This window comes from Camellia sinensis, chromosome 2 (assembly GCF_055761805.1).
Source record: "Camellia sinensis isolate YWXY chromosome 2, ASM5576180v1, whole genome shotgun sequence".
Taxonomy (NCBI): Eukaryota; Viridiplantae; Streptophyta; class Magnoliopsida; order Ericales; family Theaceae; genus Camellia; species Camellia sinensis.
Window position 1 is genome coordinate 152,509,752 of NC_138962.1, and position 19,292 is coordinate 152,529,043.

At 34.4% G+C, this 19,292-nt stretch overlaps 1 long non-coding RNA gene across 1 annotated transcript; it reads left to right on the plus strand.

Annotated features, from left to right (window-relative positions):
• Positions 1-2,443: 2,443 nt before the first annotated feature.
• On the plus strand, positions 2,444-4,220 carry LOC145819706 (uncharacterized). The gene is made up of 3 exons (XR_014360472.1): positions 2,444-2,509; positions 2,632-3,759; positions 3,999-4,220. It is a non-coding gene; the product is annotated as an uncharacterized LOC145819706 (long non-coding RNA).
• The last annotated feature ends 15,072 nt before the right edge of the window (positions 4,221-19,292 follow it).

The window sequence follows — 19,292 nt, forward strand, 5'->3', positions numbered from 1 at the left end:
AAAAAAATATATTTTAAACAATCTGTTTCTGTAAAGAAATTTTTGCTTTATATTTGTATCCTTTTGTTTTTGTTTTTTTAATGGATTTAAAACTAATATGGGTGAGAGTATTTTGGTATTTTTGATGGTTTCTTAGTAATTTTGATGGGTTTATGATAAATTTTGTTTGGCTTAATTGACATAAATCCTTTTAAACTCTAGATTTATTTTTAGTGGGTTTATGATTTTTTGTGCTAGTTTTGAATGCTGAGTTCAATCTTTTGTATTGGTCATTTTGGTATTCTGTTTTCTAGATGTCAACAATTTACAATCTAAGATATTTAGGAGCAAACAATGAAATATTAGCAGGACTTTTGAGAGCTTTATGCTGTGTTTGGTTGGGAAATTTGAAGAGAGATTTGGAAAGGGAAAGGGAAAAGGCGTGTGAAACTAGGTGAAATATAGGCATGTTTTATTGACATTTCACCTACCTTTTCTATTTCCTTTTCCAAATCCCTCCCAAAATCTTCCAACCAAACACAGCATTAAGTGGGTCACGGTCCCTTTTCCACCCGCAGTTCTGCCTTTGTACATGTTACTACTAGAAAAAGGTGAGTTGGAGAGACAGAGAGGCCTCCATAGATGTCAAAATTAGTGAAAGATAAGATGTGTTTGCCTCAAGGCATCAGTAGAGGGGCTATTTATAGATATTTTCACTTTTGGCTTTGGCTGATGAAATGGTGACACCTGTTTTATGTTTATTAAAGTGTTGTAATCTTTTTCCCATCTGGCATCCCCTTGGTGCCTTCCAGTCACTAGCATTACCCTCTTATTCCCCCTAGATGATTAGCTCCTTGAAGCCCCTAGATCAATCCCACAACATAACATGAAAATGGCTTCCTAGTGCTCGCACCTACCCCTTTGATGGACCGTACTAAAAAAATTGTCAATTTGTCTAAGGTTCCATTTCATCTTTTGGATGAATTTGCATCACTAGTCTAGGTGATCATCTGTTGGCTGTGCTAGTACCTGTGATAAGTAGTTGCCTTGTTAAGGTAATGTCTGTGGGTCTTAGTATTAAATTATTTCTTAAATGAATGCACTTTGTTTTGATCATATTAGATGATATGATACTTGGTTATTAGCAACCATTTATTTTCGAATTGTGGTGCTGTAATAAACTTTAGTTTAATGTTTGTGTGTTTGGGCATCCCTGCTGGATCTTCTACATGTTCAAATGCAAAAGATTTTGAAGGGCCCTCTTTTGAATTGTCTAGGCATGGTGCACTACCTCTTAGTGCAGTTTGGATCTTTGGATCCCTTTTGGTGTATATTTTCTTTGGATGGGTGCTATATTTGTGTTTTGTAGTTATTGCACCTTCTCTGGTCTTAGTCTCAAAATTGGCAAAAAAATTCAGGGATCTGCTAGAAGTCGTCTATAGCTTACACAACAAACATGGATAAATATAGTCATTTGGCAATTCAGATACATATCACACAGAGAAAATAATGTTTGCTGTTACATAGACACTCATCTAAATTTTAAAGTAATTATTTTTTAAAACTTTAAAGAATTAAGTAATTATTTTTAAAATTTTTAAAAGAATTACAATTGAGACAGCCCGATATGACTTCTAATTTTAACATTTTTTCTTATTAGATAGATAAAGACATTATCAACAAACTTTCTGTAATAAAGTGTGCACAAGTTTTTCTTTTTAAGGTTGCCATGGGAGGGTTTTTTGGTACATGGCTTTATCTCAACACTCTTGTGTCTGGAGTTTAAAAAGTCTCTCTTGAGTTCTCTCCCTAGAAGCTCACCTGTCCTAGAAAAATAGTTTGGATTCTGGTTACTAGATTTATTTCTTTAGTAACAAATATAAGAAAATAAATAATGTCCAACTCTCAAATAATATTGATCCAGGCATTGTTCAGATTGATTGAGCTTGTAGACGACAAAATTATTATAGACAATATTGATATTTCAACAATTGGTCTTCATGACCTCCGTAGCTGTCTAAGTATTATACCCGAAGATCCAAACTTATTTGAAGGGACCATTAGGGGCAAACTTGATCCCCTCCACGAGCACTCAGATCAAGAAATTTGGCGGGTCAAACTCAACTTGTTTACCTTTTTTGTCTTAATTTTTCTTAGTTTTGAAAAAGAAAATCTTAAACCATAACAGTTCATCCAAGTGAAGTCCATAAAATAAACTGTTAGAAGAAATATCCCAGATATTATGGATGGCCACAACTATTTTAAATTGTTCTGAAATCACAAGTGATCCCATTTTTTGTAATATGAATTCCTTAGTTCCTTCTATAAATTCTTGCCAAAAATTTGTTGTTAAAGTTTGGCTTTCCAGTGTTTATTCCCAAACTTTTTTGCCAATTTAATGTATGGGCATGTTATGATTACCAGAAAGACTCACCTTCTTAGTGATTCTATTTTGATTTGGAACAGGCACTTGAGAAGTCTCAGCTAGGGGATTTTGTTTGTCGGAAAGAGAAAAAGCTAGATACACCAGGTGTTTGCACTAAATATTTGAGCATTAAATTTAAGCTCTATTATTAATATTACATCTTGAAGCTTTTCTTTTGGCATTTGCCTAAGACCAGTCAATAAATTGTATTTGTCTGAAATTCGTAGTTCTAGAGAATGGAGATAATTGGAGTGTGGGCAGCAACAACTTGTTTCCCTGGGCCGGGCTTTACTAAAACAGGCAAGAATTTTTGTTCTTGATGAAGCCACTGCTTCAGTTGATTCAGCTACAGATAATCTTATCCAGAAGATCATCCGAACAAATTTTAGGGACTGCACCGTGTGCACTATTGCTCATTGTATCCCAACTGTTATTGACAGTGATCTAGTTCTGGTCCTCAGTGAAGGTGCGTACACTAATACTTCCCATTTCTTCTTCCATTTAGTGGACATAAGTGTTGCTGCAATCTGTAGAACTTTTTCCTAAGAATTTTAGTGTATCTTCTTTTGGTAATGTTATTAATTTTCACGAGTATCCAAAAATTTGTCATTTCTTTTTCTTTTAAACTTTGGACAAGATAAATTTAGTAAAAGGCTCTAGAAGAGAAAGTTGCCCTTGTAGATCTATAGGAACAATATCAACAGCCATAACTCTTTAGATATCTTACGATGAATAATTCCCTGACTCAGTATCTTCTTTTTCACTAGTAACAACAGCTAAGCACAATGCGTTTGCATTGAATCAAATTTTCCAAGATTCATCAATTTTTTTTGATGTTCTTGAAATGATGAAAACTCAAGGAGATTATAGTATGCAAGAGTATATATCTAATCTTGATCCTCAGGATATGCAGGTGAATATGTATCTTGATTAAGAGTTAACTTTTAGAATGTAAATAAGGGTTTGAGAGAGTTGTTGGTCTTCAAAGTCAAAGTCTTAGGTTTGATATTTTACACTGTAAAAATATTTGAGAGTTTTGCTTCTCATTTCTCAACTTGAGTGTGATGGTATGGCAAGTATTATCTAAAAATGATTCTCTCTCTTTGGCTCACGGTAATTGTTGGAACCTGAATGAAGGTTGTTGCTTCTTGATCCTCTTGTGACTTGTCCCATCAAATTTATTAACATAATGTTTCTACAACTCCAAGGTTGTTTGTACGGTCGATCTTTATTTTTATTTTCAGAGAAGTGTGATTGCTTTGTATTGTTGTTTCAAAATTATTGTGGGTTTGCGCAATCCATATGTTGACATGATTTTGGCTGATGGCATCACACTCCTTTGCAATGATCTTCAGGTAGCTTTACTTGTTTATAACTAATTGCCTTCAAAGTGATTGGTTGATCAGGTTACTGGAATTTTTAGTTTAAATGATTATATGAGGAACATCAAGCATTATGCTTATAATTTTAGTCGCGTGTTATGGCTCATTATAAATTCATTTTTCAATGGTTTTGGAATTTTTATTTCTTTTTAGAAACTATAATTATCTCTTAACTTGGTTAAATGACATTTGAATATTTGTTTTCTTGGTAGGTGGATCCCCAAGATATTGTTATGGTATGTGGATATATTTAGATACTTTGAACCTGCTACAAATCATAAAACACAAAATGATTTATATAATTACACTGTGCTGAAAATTTTGTCATGTAGGATTAAATTTTTTATCCTTTGATCTGTGATAAACTCTAAAATTTCAAAGAATTTGCAAAATTCCTTGGAAGAGTGTGGTAGAAGTAGTTTTTTATTTTTTATTTTTTTGAATATCTTAATTTGTTGTTTTAACGTAAAATTTACAAAAATAATCAATTTATTGTCCTCAATTGCTCTTGATTGGACATATCGCATCCAAGAGTTCACAAATAAAACAAGGTGCTTTCGTCTGTTTTGAAGTTGTTGGAAAGCTAATTGCATAATTTGAAAATGCTGCCTCTGGGGTTTTACATACTATTTGATATTTTAACTTGAGTTTATATGCAGGTAATGTTGTTTTTCATTTGGGGTTTTGGTCGTTCCAAGGTTAGTTGCAATTTTTTTTCCTTGATTTCTTATCAGAACTTTAGTCTTACAATTGGTGAGGCTTTTGGTTTTGTTTCTATTATTATTATTATTATTATTATTATTATTATTATTATTATTATTATTATTATTCTATGAATCTGCATCTTTGTGAGGCTCTTTAGCCTTTTTCCTTGGGAATCTGCATCTTTGTACCATTGGACTGTTATCAAGGTAAAGCTCTATAGCCTATAGTGTAGGCCTAATGGAGAATAATGCCACCAATCGAAATCAAATAATGGCCTTCATGAACTTCGAACCAATCTATGACTGTCCGTCAAGTCCCCTTTTAGTCTATATCTTTAACCAAATGTTATCTATTCATTCCAAACATTTTGTACACTGGATGATTGTTTTTACACCAGAACTGCAGGATATGGCCAAAGTTCCTCTCGCTTACATCTTGCTTCCTTTATTCCAGCTGTAATGATAGCAGGGTTTACTTCTTTGACCACAGTGTTGCTTCACAGATGGCGCAACAAAAGGAGTTCAATCTCAAGAATCCTTCTGCTTACCATTATGACATCTTCTTGTTGGGATTCATGGTATATACAATTGGACTTCTCCTATACCTAGCAGTTGTTCTTATCTGCTTTGCTTTACCTAGAGCTTATGTTCTCTTCTAATTTATGTGATATCAGACTTTGCTTTGTGGACTGATTGGACTTCCTCCTTGAAATGGGGTCATCCCAGTCTCTGATGCACACCAAGAGCCTAGCTGTTCTCAAACGGAAGGTAGACGTAAAAAAAAAATTAAAAATGGAGGAATTATTTACTTATACCCTAATATGCTTTTAGGTCCGATTGTTAACGTATTCTCTCGTGTTTTTGGGATGTTGAATTGTGCATTTTGTCTATATATGTCCTAAGTTTTCCTTATATGTCCTAAGTTTTCCTTATCTGGAATATGCTTGTTGGCATTTAGGTTTATCCATATGCCAAACTTTAGGATCGGCATCAATTACTCAATTGTTGTGGAAATTAATTCTTGAAGCATTAGAAAGAATGCTGGAATCTTGAGAGTTTATTTTCCTTCCCTGTATTTCACTATTTCTTTGCCATAGTATTCTTGGAATTAGCAAATGGATTCCTCCTAAATTTTTTTTCTGATTTATGGGTTATTTTCGAACCTATTACAGCTATGGAGAAGCCTATGATAAGATTCAATATCAACCAAGTGAGCAATTACAGCTATGGAGAAGCTGAGGCATTAACTAATGATATTGAAAAAGAGTGTCAGATTTTTGGGGAGGTCTTGAGGATCAAAAAGATTACTGATAATTTTCAAGATGAGGTTTATCTTTATAACTTTTACTGAATTTTTCTCTTTTATGTGAATTTAATTTTTATTTCTGTATTTTGTTGCTTTTTAAATTTTTTTTTTTTTAAGAACTTTGACTGATTAATGGGGGAGATTAAGCAGAAATTCCCTGTTACATTCTGATCCCAGAGTGTGCAACTCATCAATGAACAGAATAATGGCCCTTTTGCTTTGCTTAACTTCATCAACCAGTAAAATGCTGAATAGAATCAAATAGAATCAAGCGAAGTAATGGGGAAAAGAAGGAAAACATCACATCAATTTCAAACGACAAAATCCAGAGGGAGGAAAATTCTGATAGGTAGTGTTAAGATTTACAACTCTTGAAAATGCTTTGTCACTTCCCATCTCTTGGTTTAAAAACTCATCTTCATTGCTTCTATCTGTTGTAGTGAGGAACATTTTGAACATGCTTAGAAGGAAAAGTCTGGTTCTCAATGAAGATCTGGAAGGACAAATTAAGGGTCTATATGAAAAGTGAGTGTCATTTCATGCATATGTTTTACATTGCAAATATTTGATCATGAATTGCCATTGTAATTATAACATATACATTTTAATCATGATAGAATTTAAACATATTAAGTTGCATTTTCAATTATTTGACTTGTATTATCGAAGTGATTGAGCAGTTGCTCTTTGAAATTCTAGATGTACTCTCCATTATGTTGGGACTTAGAATTAGTAGCATTAGCACTGATTAATTCCTAAAATTGAAGTGGTTATATATATTTTTCTTTCTGACGACTCTTTCCTTGAGCTATGTTATACGATTCTTTAGATTTATTCCATTTTCATAATGTATTTTTTGATTCTAGCGGTTTTTGAATTAATTTGTGTTTTTATTTTTCAAGTTAGAAATTTCTTGGAGAGATGCACAATATGGTCAAAGAATTCAAGGATTTAGTTTTTTTAAGTTTTTTTCATTTTTTAATATATGTAATCACAGTTAAAAATATTTTATTAATTTCTTTGTATATACTTTTGAACATTTAAGTTTCATTTATGAAATATATGGCATTATTCTATTCAGTATATGGTTGTGATTCAAAATATAGTATATATTGTGTATTACATTCTTCAAATGCGCGTACAAAAATAATATTGATTATTTTTTAAATATGTCGAATTCTTTTTTTTTTTTTATCACAAGTTTTATTAGTTATTAATCATACTTAAAAGATGTGATCTAAATGTTGTTAATCACACTTAAAAGATATGATTTAAATGTTTTTAATCACACTTAAAAGATGTGATTTAAATATTATTAATCACATTTAAAAGATGTGATGAATTATTTTTTAACGACACTTAAAAAGTGTGATTAAAATGATCATTTTTATTCTCTCAAAGATCACACTTTAATAAAACTTAAAAAGTGATTAAAAAACATACATCACACAAAAGAAGTGTGATCTTTATCTGTATTTGTAGTAGTGTTTTGATATGATCCTCAAGTTTGAAAGGAATCGTCTCAAGATTAAGACTCTTCTAGGATTGCATCACGCATTTCCAAAGATTTTACATTTTGCACAAAAGCACTCAAAACACCTTTATGAGAGGTTAGGGTTTCCCTGTCCTAGCTTTGGAGTGATCTACAGGTTTACAACTCAAACAAACGGTATCACATCATCCTGCATATGGGATAGTATCTTGTCCTAAGTTGGAACAGTCTCTATGGCTTTACTATATGCAACTAGGCCAAATGGTCAAAAAGAGTGCCTCGGCAAGACTACCTAATATGCCTCTCACACCTAACACCGAGAAGTGAAAGGAGGATCAAGCGGTACAACGGTAGTCCAGATCCTAGGGTTGTGTTCCCATCATGGCAAAGCCCGTGACCAATCAGCCTTTTGGCAAGCTTTTAGGCAAGCCTCTGGTAAACCGTCCAAGAATAGCAGATGACAAACATAGTAACTTAAACGCACCAATGAAAATGCAAGGCAAAGAAACATATAAGTGTAGATAAAATGTCACATCATGAAGTTCAGGTCAAGTTCTCTAATTTTCCCAGCACAGTCACCAGAAATTGTAGCTCGACTTTTCGCGCTCCTTTTGGAGGACGACTAGCCCTACAGTATCGGACTCCCGCGGTACTGAATTTGATCTCACAAGTGCAATATGAAATAGATAAACACCAAAAAGTCCCAATCCAACAAATATTTTGGAAAATCAATTTTGAATCAAATTGCCAAAAATTGACTGCTTTTCCAGATACAAAGTCGCCACCTAAATATTTTTGAGAAATTTAAGAAACCCATGACTCGTGCCAAAGGCCACGTGCCTGTCATCACCAAGATTGTCTCGACTCAGGAACTTGGGTATGAGAGGGGAAGGTCATGAATAAAGCATCCCCGCCTACCCGATCAAAGATCGGCCTCTACTAATAATGATATGAATCTTATGTACATCATATGCTCTTGTTCCGGTTTATTGGGCTAGCATTATTATGTGATGCGCACACACACAAGTATAGACCAACTTGCAAGAATTGGAACACTTGATTCATGTTTGTTTTGAAAAGTGTTTCGAATATGTACCACTTGAAAAAGTGATCACATATAAACATTACTCAAATTATTCCAATTCAAGCAATTAGCCTTCATCCACAGGCATTCAAGCAAATATAGCACTTAAGTAATTAGCCTCATGGCAAGCATGCTAGACATGGCAACATCAACACGAGATATGCCAAAACGAGTAAAAGCTCACCGAGTACTCCAAGCCAAAAGAGAAATGAGTTATAAAAAAAGCATGATTCCTAACTATGCAATATGCAATTTACTAGGCTCGGCTACTAATATGGCATATGAATCAAGTTGATAGCATGCGGTCTAAGCACGTATTCAAAGAAGTATTTAAACTAACAATGCAAGTTAGAATGATGCGTCGAGCTTCAGTGCATGCAAAACAAATGGATACAAACATGGGGAATGCTAAACAAAACATGATGCCCTAAAATAACCATCATAAGTTAGTAAATAAGAGGGAGAAAGACGTGGGATTGGAAGACATGCACATTATTACAACATTATGCTCTCACGAAGGAGAGTCCGATTGAACTAACTAGCTAACTAGCTAAGCTAAGCTAATTAATTAACTATTACAAAATAAAATGAATAAATAACTAAACTACTTAACTAATTATTACAAACCGAAGTAATTAACTATTCTAGCTAATTAAAATAATTACAACACGAGACAAATTAGCTATTCTAACTAATTAAGTATGAAGCCACTATTTTAAGGACAACAGTAATATATACAACACGGATCCCGAGGATCGATGGAAGGCTTATGCATGAATGCGATTTCCTCCCGAAAAGGCACTGTTTCTGTTGCTGAATGTCTCTGTTGCACAGTAGAACACTTGCATTGATTTCCACCTCTAGACTAACTCTATTCTGTTGCATTTTCCATTGGTGGTCGGCAGAGGGCTTGCCGTCCACTGATGATGGCTTGCCGGCCATTGTTGACAGAACTTCCCTACTGTAACAGAGAACAAATAGAGGAGAGATAGTGTGTTCTCAAGGGTTTGTTTGCACAACTTACCTCTCCTTATCATTTGAACAGCTCAAAGGAGTAGTAAGTTTGATTCACAAACCACCAATGGATGCAATTTCATTGCATGATGGCTTATGAATCAAGTGTGCAAGTTCAATGAATGCAACAAAATAAGACTCTCAAAATCACTTCCTTATCATGAAAGATCAAAGGAAGTAGTTGACAATGAATCTTGAACTCTTTCATCACTAATGAGTATGAAACGACTCAAGACTCAAGGGTTTAATTAACGTCAAATTGAACCAAAACAAGTTATTATCTTGCACCTTTTTAGCCTCAATTTTATTACTTCATTTTAGATTACCATCCATTCTTTAATCAATTGAGTCCAAAGGTGAATTTAAGTCCTCTAATGGAAAGAGGACTCAAACCAAGAGTTGCTTTGGGCATGAAAGAGACATCATACCATTGGTAATGAACCCCCAAAGGGCTTAAACCATTAAGCATGACATCTCAATCTCATGCTTAAACAAACAAGTAGTTTGAAACCACTTTCAAAGCAAAACAAAAGCCAAGAAAGGAGGGAGGTTGCAGAGGTGATTAAATGTGAGAACAAGTAAGAAAAACACTAAATAAATGCAACCAACTCAAATAAGGCCTAAAACACCAAACTTATGAGGACAATTACACTACAAGCATGCAATACAAAGCTCAAATGTAATAAACACTTAAAAACAGTGCTAAAATAGGTCTAATACAGTCCTAAAACATGCTGAAATTAAGCTAACAAAAGCTAGAATAATAGGCAAAAACATAGAGCATGCTAGGTTAGTAAACAAAACACAAGGAAGGGAGGCTAACCCCTCTAATTTTGGATTTCAAAAAGTGTTTTTAGCCACTGAAATAACTCTGAAAGTCAGTGTTTAAAAGCTCAAAAAAAGATGACAACAAGGTGGAAAACACAAGGGTAAAGGCCTTGGAATCTAGGAAGAAGGAATGGTGAGCCACCCCTCCCCCCTTATTGGCCTTAAACTACAAGTTTTAGCCCAAAATTTCAGAGTTTATACAGTCCAAAAACATCCCAAAAACAGTACAAAAATGTGTTGGAATGAAGACAAAAGTAGCTAAAATAACAAGCTAAAACATGGAGCAATTTAAGTTAGAAACAAGCCAAAGGAGGGGTGGGTAACCCCTCAATTTTTGGGACTTCAAAACCCAGTTTTTTAGCCTCTGAAAATCTCAGAAAATCAGTGGTATAAAGCTCAAAAAAAGTTGATGAAGAGATAGGAAACACAAGTGCAAAGGCTTAGAGAACAAGGTTCAAAGAAGGGTGATTAACCCCTCTTCCTTTAATAGCCTTAAATCACAAGCTTCAGCCCGTAAAAGTAGTTGAAAAATAGTTCAAAATTAGCAAGAAAAGATAGAAAAGAAGTAGTGCAAAGGTGCTCAAAATTATACCTCTTGAAGAGGAATAACACCTTTGTTCACAAACCAACAAGTTCTCACTCTTAAGGGCTGAAATTTGGACTCAATAATCTCAACAAGGAGAACTCGAATATTGGTTTAGGAAATGTAGAGAGAGGGTGTATAGGTTGCAAGATAGAGATAGAGAGAGAATTTCAAGTTTTGGCCCTTAAGGATTTTTTTGTAACCTTAAATCATGAAGGAAGGCCCCATATATATAGAAAAACAGCCCCTTAAGTCGAAAATATCAAGCTTGGAACAGCTGGAGCTTTTGGGGGATAGCTGGCCAAAAATATCTGTGTTTTTCACTAGTGGCCGGCAGGCCAGAAGTGTGAATTGCCGGCCACCAATGGTGGCCAGCCGGCAAGCCACCAAAAATCTGCTTCTAGGCACAACTTCAAATGAGCATATCTCCTTCATCCAGAGTCGGTTTTAGGTCATTCTTGAGTATGAATTGAAGCCCCGAAAGTCTAATTTCCAATGGTGGTAGCCTCACATATAAATTCTAAGTGTGCAAACAGATAGGCCTATTTTAGTGAAGGTTGCTCATTTCTAGCTTAACCGGATTGATGCCTAACTTCAAACGGTCATATCTCCCTCATCCAGACTCGGCTTTAGGAGATTCTTGAGTCTAAATTAAAGCCCTAGAAGTCCACTTTCCAATGGTGATGGCTTCACAACTAAAGTCCAAGTGTACAAAGAGATAGGCCTAATTTAGTGAAGGCTACTCAATTCTTGTCCTAATAGATTGATGCCTAACTTCTTTCCCAACTAGTTTTCTTCCCTCTCCTCCAATTTTCTCAAACTCCAAACCTCTAAATAAGATGTTTTTAAAGATTTTTCGAAGTGTTCACCCCCCTTTCATTTATTTCCACTTTGTCCTTACTCAGTTTACCGAAAAATGCAATTTTTAATGAAATGCGAGCCTCGGAACATTGTAGAAACATTTTCAAAAATATTTTGAAAGAGAAGGTTTTAAGGTCTAAAATAGTTTTGGTCAAAAATAGTTTTTTTCAAAAAAAATGGGGTGTAAGGTTGGGATTTAGAAGCTCTTCTTGTTGAAGAAATCGAACATTTATACAGCATAACTTTCATCATCGAGTGATAAACCTGAGGCGCCCAAGTCTTAAAGGCGGTCAAAAATGGAGTGTCTACAGTGATACTCTATCCTTAAGATAGATTCGCCTGCTTCAGTGCTTACAGATAAAATGACGTCTATCTCCCAGGATACAATGATCTTACACAGACTGTTGTAGCACTCCAAAAAAACTGTACGGCGAACTAGAACTTGTGTTCTATACTCTAAAAAATTTTTGTGAAAAACTAATATGAAGAATATATATGCAAGAGAGCAAAAATAGAATGCAACCAGTGACTTTTCGAAATGAACAAACTGCTGGAAGAGGGTCTTAATTTATAGGTAGATTGGTGACTATTGGGAAAGGCCAAACATGTATAATTTGAACTGAACAAATACAGATTCAAATATGTAGAACCGAATAGGTGTAGATTGAAGTGAATAGGTGCAGATTTCAAATTGAATAGATATAGAATTCAAAACTGTTTGAAATCTGTTGGAAAATGGAATCGGAGAAGGCACTGTTTGGATAGAAAATTTGAATTCAAATTTGGCACAAAATTTGAATTAATTTCGTTCAGAAAAAATAATTTTCCTACAAGAATTTTTAAAAAAAAACTTCAAATAAATTTTGTCCAAAAAATTAATATTAGGACCGACTTGACCCACAACCCACAATCGCGCCCGGTCCGGCTCGGCCGACCAGATAGACAGACTGCGGCAGCGACATGCGCATGCATGTAGTGGTTTGAGCCAAAGCCCATTTTGCTTATAACTCCTCCCTTCTACAAACTTGGGGTGCCCCTTGGTGCCCAACCCAAGTTTTTCCAGCTAGACTTAGATATACAAACAAGCTCTCATAAAGTTTCAATGTGGACAACAATTTAAAGGAAACCCACTTTTGACTCTTTAATTTCCCATTCCACAAACCCGAAAACGACGTCAACTTCCTATTCACTCATAAATGGTTTTGACGAATAGTTTGCACCGTGTGACTTGTCATGCAGCAATGAGCACATCACCTCTTGGACCCACCCCAAAAGACATGTGGGCTCTACTCAAATTTAGGCTCAAAGTTGGCCCAAAATAAGCCTATAAAAATCATAATTTCCAACAATCCCCCACATGAATGGAATTTGACGGAGAGAAAATACAACAACATGATATTATTACAGAGAGTACAGAAATCGGTGATATTCTGCAAAGGATAGGTAGATTTTAGCTTTGAACCTTCTCTTGTGAGACACTATCAGATTTACTAGCTAACCAGTGAACATGATATCTTGAACTGTTCAGCTATTTGTGTAAACCAAGACAATAGAACCCACACCGAATATTAGCAGACACAGTTTAGTTCTTACTATTGTGTTCATTTTGGCCCTGAATAACCTGGCCTTTCATGAGTGCTCTGGAGAATTGTAGCCCTTGACAAATCTTATAGAATCGGCCTAGTTCACACTCATGTAGATGATTCTTATGAAAAGTATCTTGCCATACTCCACTAGGTATTCCTAGATATAAGAATCATTAAAAGTATTACTTAACCTAAAACGCTGCAGACATCACTATTTTATCATAGAAATGGGTAGGAGTTTGACTCCCAAATGATCTTTATGAGTCATACACAACTCGGTTGTCCCTTTGAATCTAGATCTTGGGATCTCCAGTCAACTAGGTTAGGTTGTCGTTGTGGTGACTCTTATTTAATAGGCTCAAGTCCCATTCCCCTTGATGAATTCTCAACTAATTCTTTTTCTTACCCTTTGGTTAGTGGATCTACTATGTTGTCTTTAGACTTCACATATTCAATGGAAATAATTCCATTAGAGAGTAGTTATCTCACGGTGTTATGTCGACGACGAATGTGTCGTGTTACCGTTATAGATATAACTTTGTGCTCTACCTATTGTTGATTGACTATCACAATGTATGTATGTAGCAGGCACCGGTTTTGGCCACATTGGAATATCTTCAAAGAAGTGACGAAGCCATTCTGCTTCTTCCTCGGCTTTATCTAAAGTTAAAAATTCTGATTCCATAGTAGACCTAGCAATGCATGTCTGTTTAGAAGATTTCTATGAAAGAACCGCACCACCAAGAGTAAAGACATACCCATTGGTGGATTTTGAATCTCTAGTATCCGATATCCAGTTTGCATCATAGTATCCTTCAAGTACTATAGGATATCTAGTATAATTTAAGCCAATGTAACGCGTAAACTAGAGATATCTTAGAACCCTTATTATAAGCTTCCAATAATTTGGGCATACTCTAATTGAGAAATACTTTCCTGTACATTCTTAGAAAGAAACAAATTAACATCCACAGGTGTTCTAGCAAGATGATCACCATCTTTGCTAAATTTGTCAAGTGTTTTCTCAATGTAATGTGATTGTGACAAAGTATATCCTTATGATGTTTTGATAATTTTCATACCAAGAATTACATTAACAATCCCCATGTCCTTCATGTCAAAATGTTTATTTAACATTTTTTGGTAGTTTTAGTCATGTCATTATTACTACCTATGATGAGCATATCATCTACATAAAGACATACTATTACATAACCTTTGTCTGTGTTTTTAATATAAACACATTTGTCACATTCATTAATTTTAAATTCATTTGACATTATTGCCTTGTCAAATTTCTCATGCCATTGCTTTGGCGCTTGTTTTAAACCATATCATGATTTAACCAATTTACACACTTTCTTTTCTTTTCCTGGAAAAGAAAATCCTTCTGATTGTTCCATGTAAATTTCTTCATTTAACTCACCATTTAAGAAAGCTGTTTTCACATCCATTTAATGAATTTCTAGATGGTACAAAGATACAATGGCAATTAGCATTCTAATGGATGTTATTCTAGTAATAGGTGAGTATGTGTCAAAGTAATCAAGACCTTCTTTTTGTCTATATCCTTTAACCACGAGTCTTGCCTTGTATTTGTCAATTGATCCATCTGCTTTCTTTTTTCTCTTAAAAATCTACTTGTACCCAAGAGGTTTACAACCTGGTGGCAAATCTACCAATTCCCTTTTGCACGATAGATTCAACTTCGCTATTTATAGCCTCTTTCCACAAAGGAGCCTCAGGATTGGACATATTGGACATAGGTTATTTGAAAGTTAAATGATCATTTTCTAACAAAAAGTTTTCTGGACCAAAAGATTTTGAGATTCTAGCACGTTTACTATGCCTAGGTTCCTTTTCCTCATTTTGATCTATCTCTTGCTCTTGCTCTTGTTCTTAATCTTGTTCATGATCATTACTAGTAATAGGATCATAAGATCTTTTATTAGTATTAGTCTCTTGTCCAGTTTTATTAGGAAACACATATTCAAAGAATGATGCATTCCGAGATTCGATAATAGTATTTACATGCATTTCAGAATGTTTTGACTAATGAATCAAAAACCGATATGCACTACTATTCTTGGCATAACCAATGAATATGCAATCAACAGTTTTAGGACATATCTTAGTCTTTTTAGGACTAAGAATAGCCACTTTAGCCAAGCACCCCCACACTTTTAAGTATTTGTAGGATGGTACTCTCCCATGCCACATTTCATAAGGTGTTTGATTCACTTTCTTTCAGGGTACTTAATTTAGAATATAATTAATAGAAAGTATTGCTTCCCCCCACAAGTTCTGAGGTAATTCAGAACTTATTAACATGACATTCATTATTTCTTTTAAAGTCCTATTTTTCCTTTCAGCAATTTAATTTTGTTGAGATGAGAAAGGAGCGGTGGCTTGATGAATTATTCCATGTTCTTTACAAAACTCACCAAAAGGTGATTCATATTCACCACCTCTATCACTTCTAAATTTTTTAATTTTCTTACTAAGTTGATTTTCAACTTCATTCTTATATTGAATGAAAGTTTTCAAAGTTTCATCCTTGGTTCGAATTAAATAAACATAACTATATCTGATATAGCCATCTATGAAAGTGATAACATATTTTTTCCCACCTCTAGTTTGAATTGATTTAAAATCACAAATGTCACTATGAATTAATTCAAGTGGTTTCGTACTTCGTTCAATTGAATGAAAAGGAATTTTAGTTAATTTTGCCTCAATACAAATTTCACATTTATGATTTAAATCAATGACAAATTTAGGTAAACATTCCATATTAATTAATCTACGCAAAGATCCATAATTAATATGGCCTAGTCTACCATGCCACAAATTTGAAGATTCAAGCAAATAAAAAGAAGATGCGTTTTTATTAATAGCAGAGAGCACAATAGTCAGTACATTCATTTTGAAAAGGCCATCAGATATGTAACCTTTTCCTGCATGTATCCCATTTTTAGCAAGTACAAATTTATCACTCTCAAACACTAGCCTAAACCCATTCTTGCTCAACAAAGATTCGGAAGCAAGATTCTTGCGAATGTCTGGTACCTGCAACACATTGTTGAGAATGAGTTCTTTTCTAGATGTCATCTTCAGAATTATCTTTCCTTGTCCTTCAACTTTAGAAGTCGAGGAGTTTCCCATGAAAAGTTGTTCCCCATTGTCCACCACATAATAAGATGTGAACATCTTTTTGTCATTACCGATGTGGTGAGTATCACTAGTGTCCACCACCATCTTTAGGATTTTCGACAAGGTTTTCCTAAAAAACAACTGCTGAAAGATTTATGTCATCTACGATATTAGAAATTTTCTCCACTTCGGTCATATTGGCTTGAGTAGGCTTCTTGTTTGATCTCTATTTGCCTTTGCACTTGCTTCGACAATCTTTGGCTCGATGTCCCTCTTTGTCACAGATGTAACATTTGCCATTGAATCTGTACTTCTTAGTTTTTCCTCCTTTAGAGCCTTGTGAGGAACTTTCTCCAAAATACTTCAATTTCTTTGCTTTTGGTGTATGTTCCTCCACATTTACCTTCAACTCCATTGGATGCTTACCAGCCCGCTTCTCAGAGTTGCGGTTGTCCTCCTCAATTCTCAAACGCGCAATCAATTCATCTAAAGTAATTTCTTTGTGCTTGTGTTTGAGGTAGTTCTTGAATTCCTTCCAGTCTTGTGGTAATTTTTCAATTAAGGTAGCAACTTGGAAGGATTCACTTAAAGACATGCCTTCTGGATGTATGTCATACAAAATGTGTTTGAGATCTTGAACTTAGCTGATCACAGTCTTAGAATCAACCATCACAAAGTCCAGGAATTTGCCAACCACAAATTTCTTTGAGCCAGCATCTTATGTTTTGTACTTTTTGTCCAAAGACTCCCAAAGTTCCTTTGCCGTCTTGATAGGGCTATAGACATTGTACAATGTGTTATCAAGTCCATTCAAGATGTAGTTCCGACAAAGGAAATCATCATGTTTCCAAGCATCGACCGCAGCAACCACTTGTCGGTCAATTTCATCTTCTTTCAGAGTAGGAGCATTCTCATGGAGAAAACATTCTAGGTTGAGAGTAGTAAGATAGAACAACATTTTCTGCTGTCATCTTTTAAAATTAGTTCTTAAGAACTTCTCTGGCTTTTCACCGTGATTAATTGGCACAGTCACAACAGGAAGAGAGGTTGGAACAATTGCAATCACCATACCAGTACTGGTCTGAACATTAGTTTGACTGGTTTCAGTAGCCATGAATTCTAAATTATAAAACAAAATTATAATTAGAATTTTAAAATACTACACAGAAAATTAAACCATAAACATAGAATTTTAATTCTGTGAAAATAAAAGAAACAAAAATTGTAACTTTTATTTCTAATTAATTTGAAAATAAAATTTTATTTAAACAAAATAATTCCACACAGAAAATTATTTCTGTAACATTTCAAAAATTAAAATACTGAAAACATAATTTTAATTAATGAAATGTCAGAAATTATTTTTGACAATCAAAATTAATTTCTGACCAACTTCACAAATGAATATTCTGAAATTGTTAATGATAACCAGTATATTACTACTAGTCGTCAAAGAAAATAAACAGTATATTACTACTATTTGTCAACCAGTATATTACTACTATTTGTATTTTCCAACCAGAATATTACTTTGTATAAGCACATAAAATAATTTCTGTAAGAAGAAGAAAGGAAGAAAATGAAACAAACGAAAAATTCTGTATAAATAGAATAATTCAAATCTATCTTAATGTTGGAACAATCTTTTGTGTAAAAAATTTTGTGAAACAAATCAAACAAATAAAAATAAATTACTTACATAATTTGTAACGCCCTCAAATTAATAGCATTAAACCCATTAAATAAGACAAGCATTGAGATTCAAAAGTCCCACATTCTTCCATTACATCAGAATTCTATTACATATGTATTACATGTTAACAACAAAAGCAATTGCCCTACGGGCTTACAGCTTTCCAAGTTAACACTTGGTTACAACAAAAGAGTCCTAACTCATACACATTAAGCCCTTGGCTTGAATTACATGTAATACACCAAAAGTAATACACCAAAAAGGTAGTCCGCCTCTAGCCTCCCAAGCTATGTCCTTGGAGGTGGCATGCTTCCTGAACCTGAAAATGATATCCCCATATAGGGTGAGCCACAGCCCAGTAGAAATATACTAAACCAACCATGAACATTGACTAAAATATTAGCAATTGATAGATGGTCAACACTGATACAATCACATAAATCACATATTTATGCCATACGACTTATGAGTCCAAGTTACCTTTCATTTTCCCTTTTTCAACAGATAGGCCTATAAGCACTACCCACATTCTCACCAGATATGTATAACAACAATATCCACAGATAAGCATACAAGCTATATCCACATTCTACAACAGATATGTATAACTACAATATCCACAGATAAGCATATGAGCTATATCCACACTTCTCAAAGATAAGCATATAAGCTCTATCTTCACATTTCTAGACAAGCATATGAGCTGTATCTACGGAGTTCATCCCCTTTCTTCTCCCAACACTATCCGGTTTAGAGGTACATCCCCTATCTTCCCCTAAACCGCGGAGTGCATCCCCTTTCTCCTCCTCTACACATAACGTATACAAACACATTGGTTCTATATACAATCACACAATACATATAATTAATGTATTCTATCAACCGTCAAGTTCCATGACACATTCCATTGATTAGTTTCAGTTTGCCTAATCATCATGCATTGTCTACAACAATCACGACTATCCTCCACCGATAGCCCAAAGCAGTTATTTCTAAACAGAAAATAAATGCACAATGGATATTCAATCAACATTTCATTCCCTCATTCTTCTCCATTAATTATCTCAATTAATTAAACAATGTAATTAGGTCAAATCCCATAATTAACATTTCAACCCTTAGGTCCCGTTTTTATCAATGATTTAACATTTGATCCAATTCTCTATGCCAAACGTGCATACAGGTTTATTATGAATAAAACC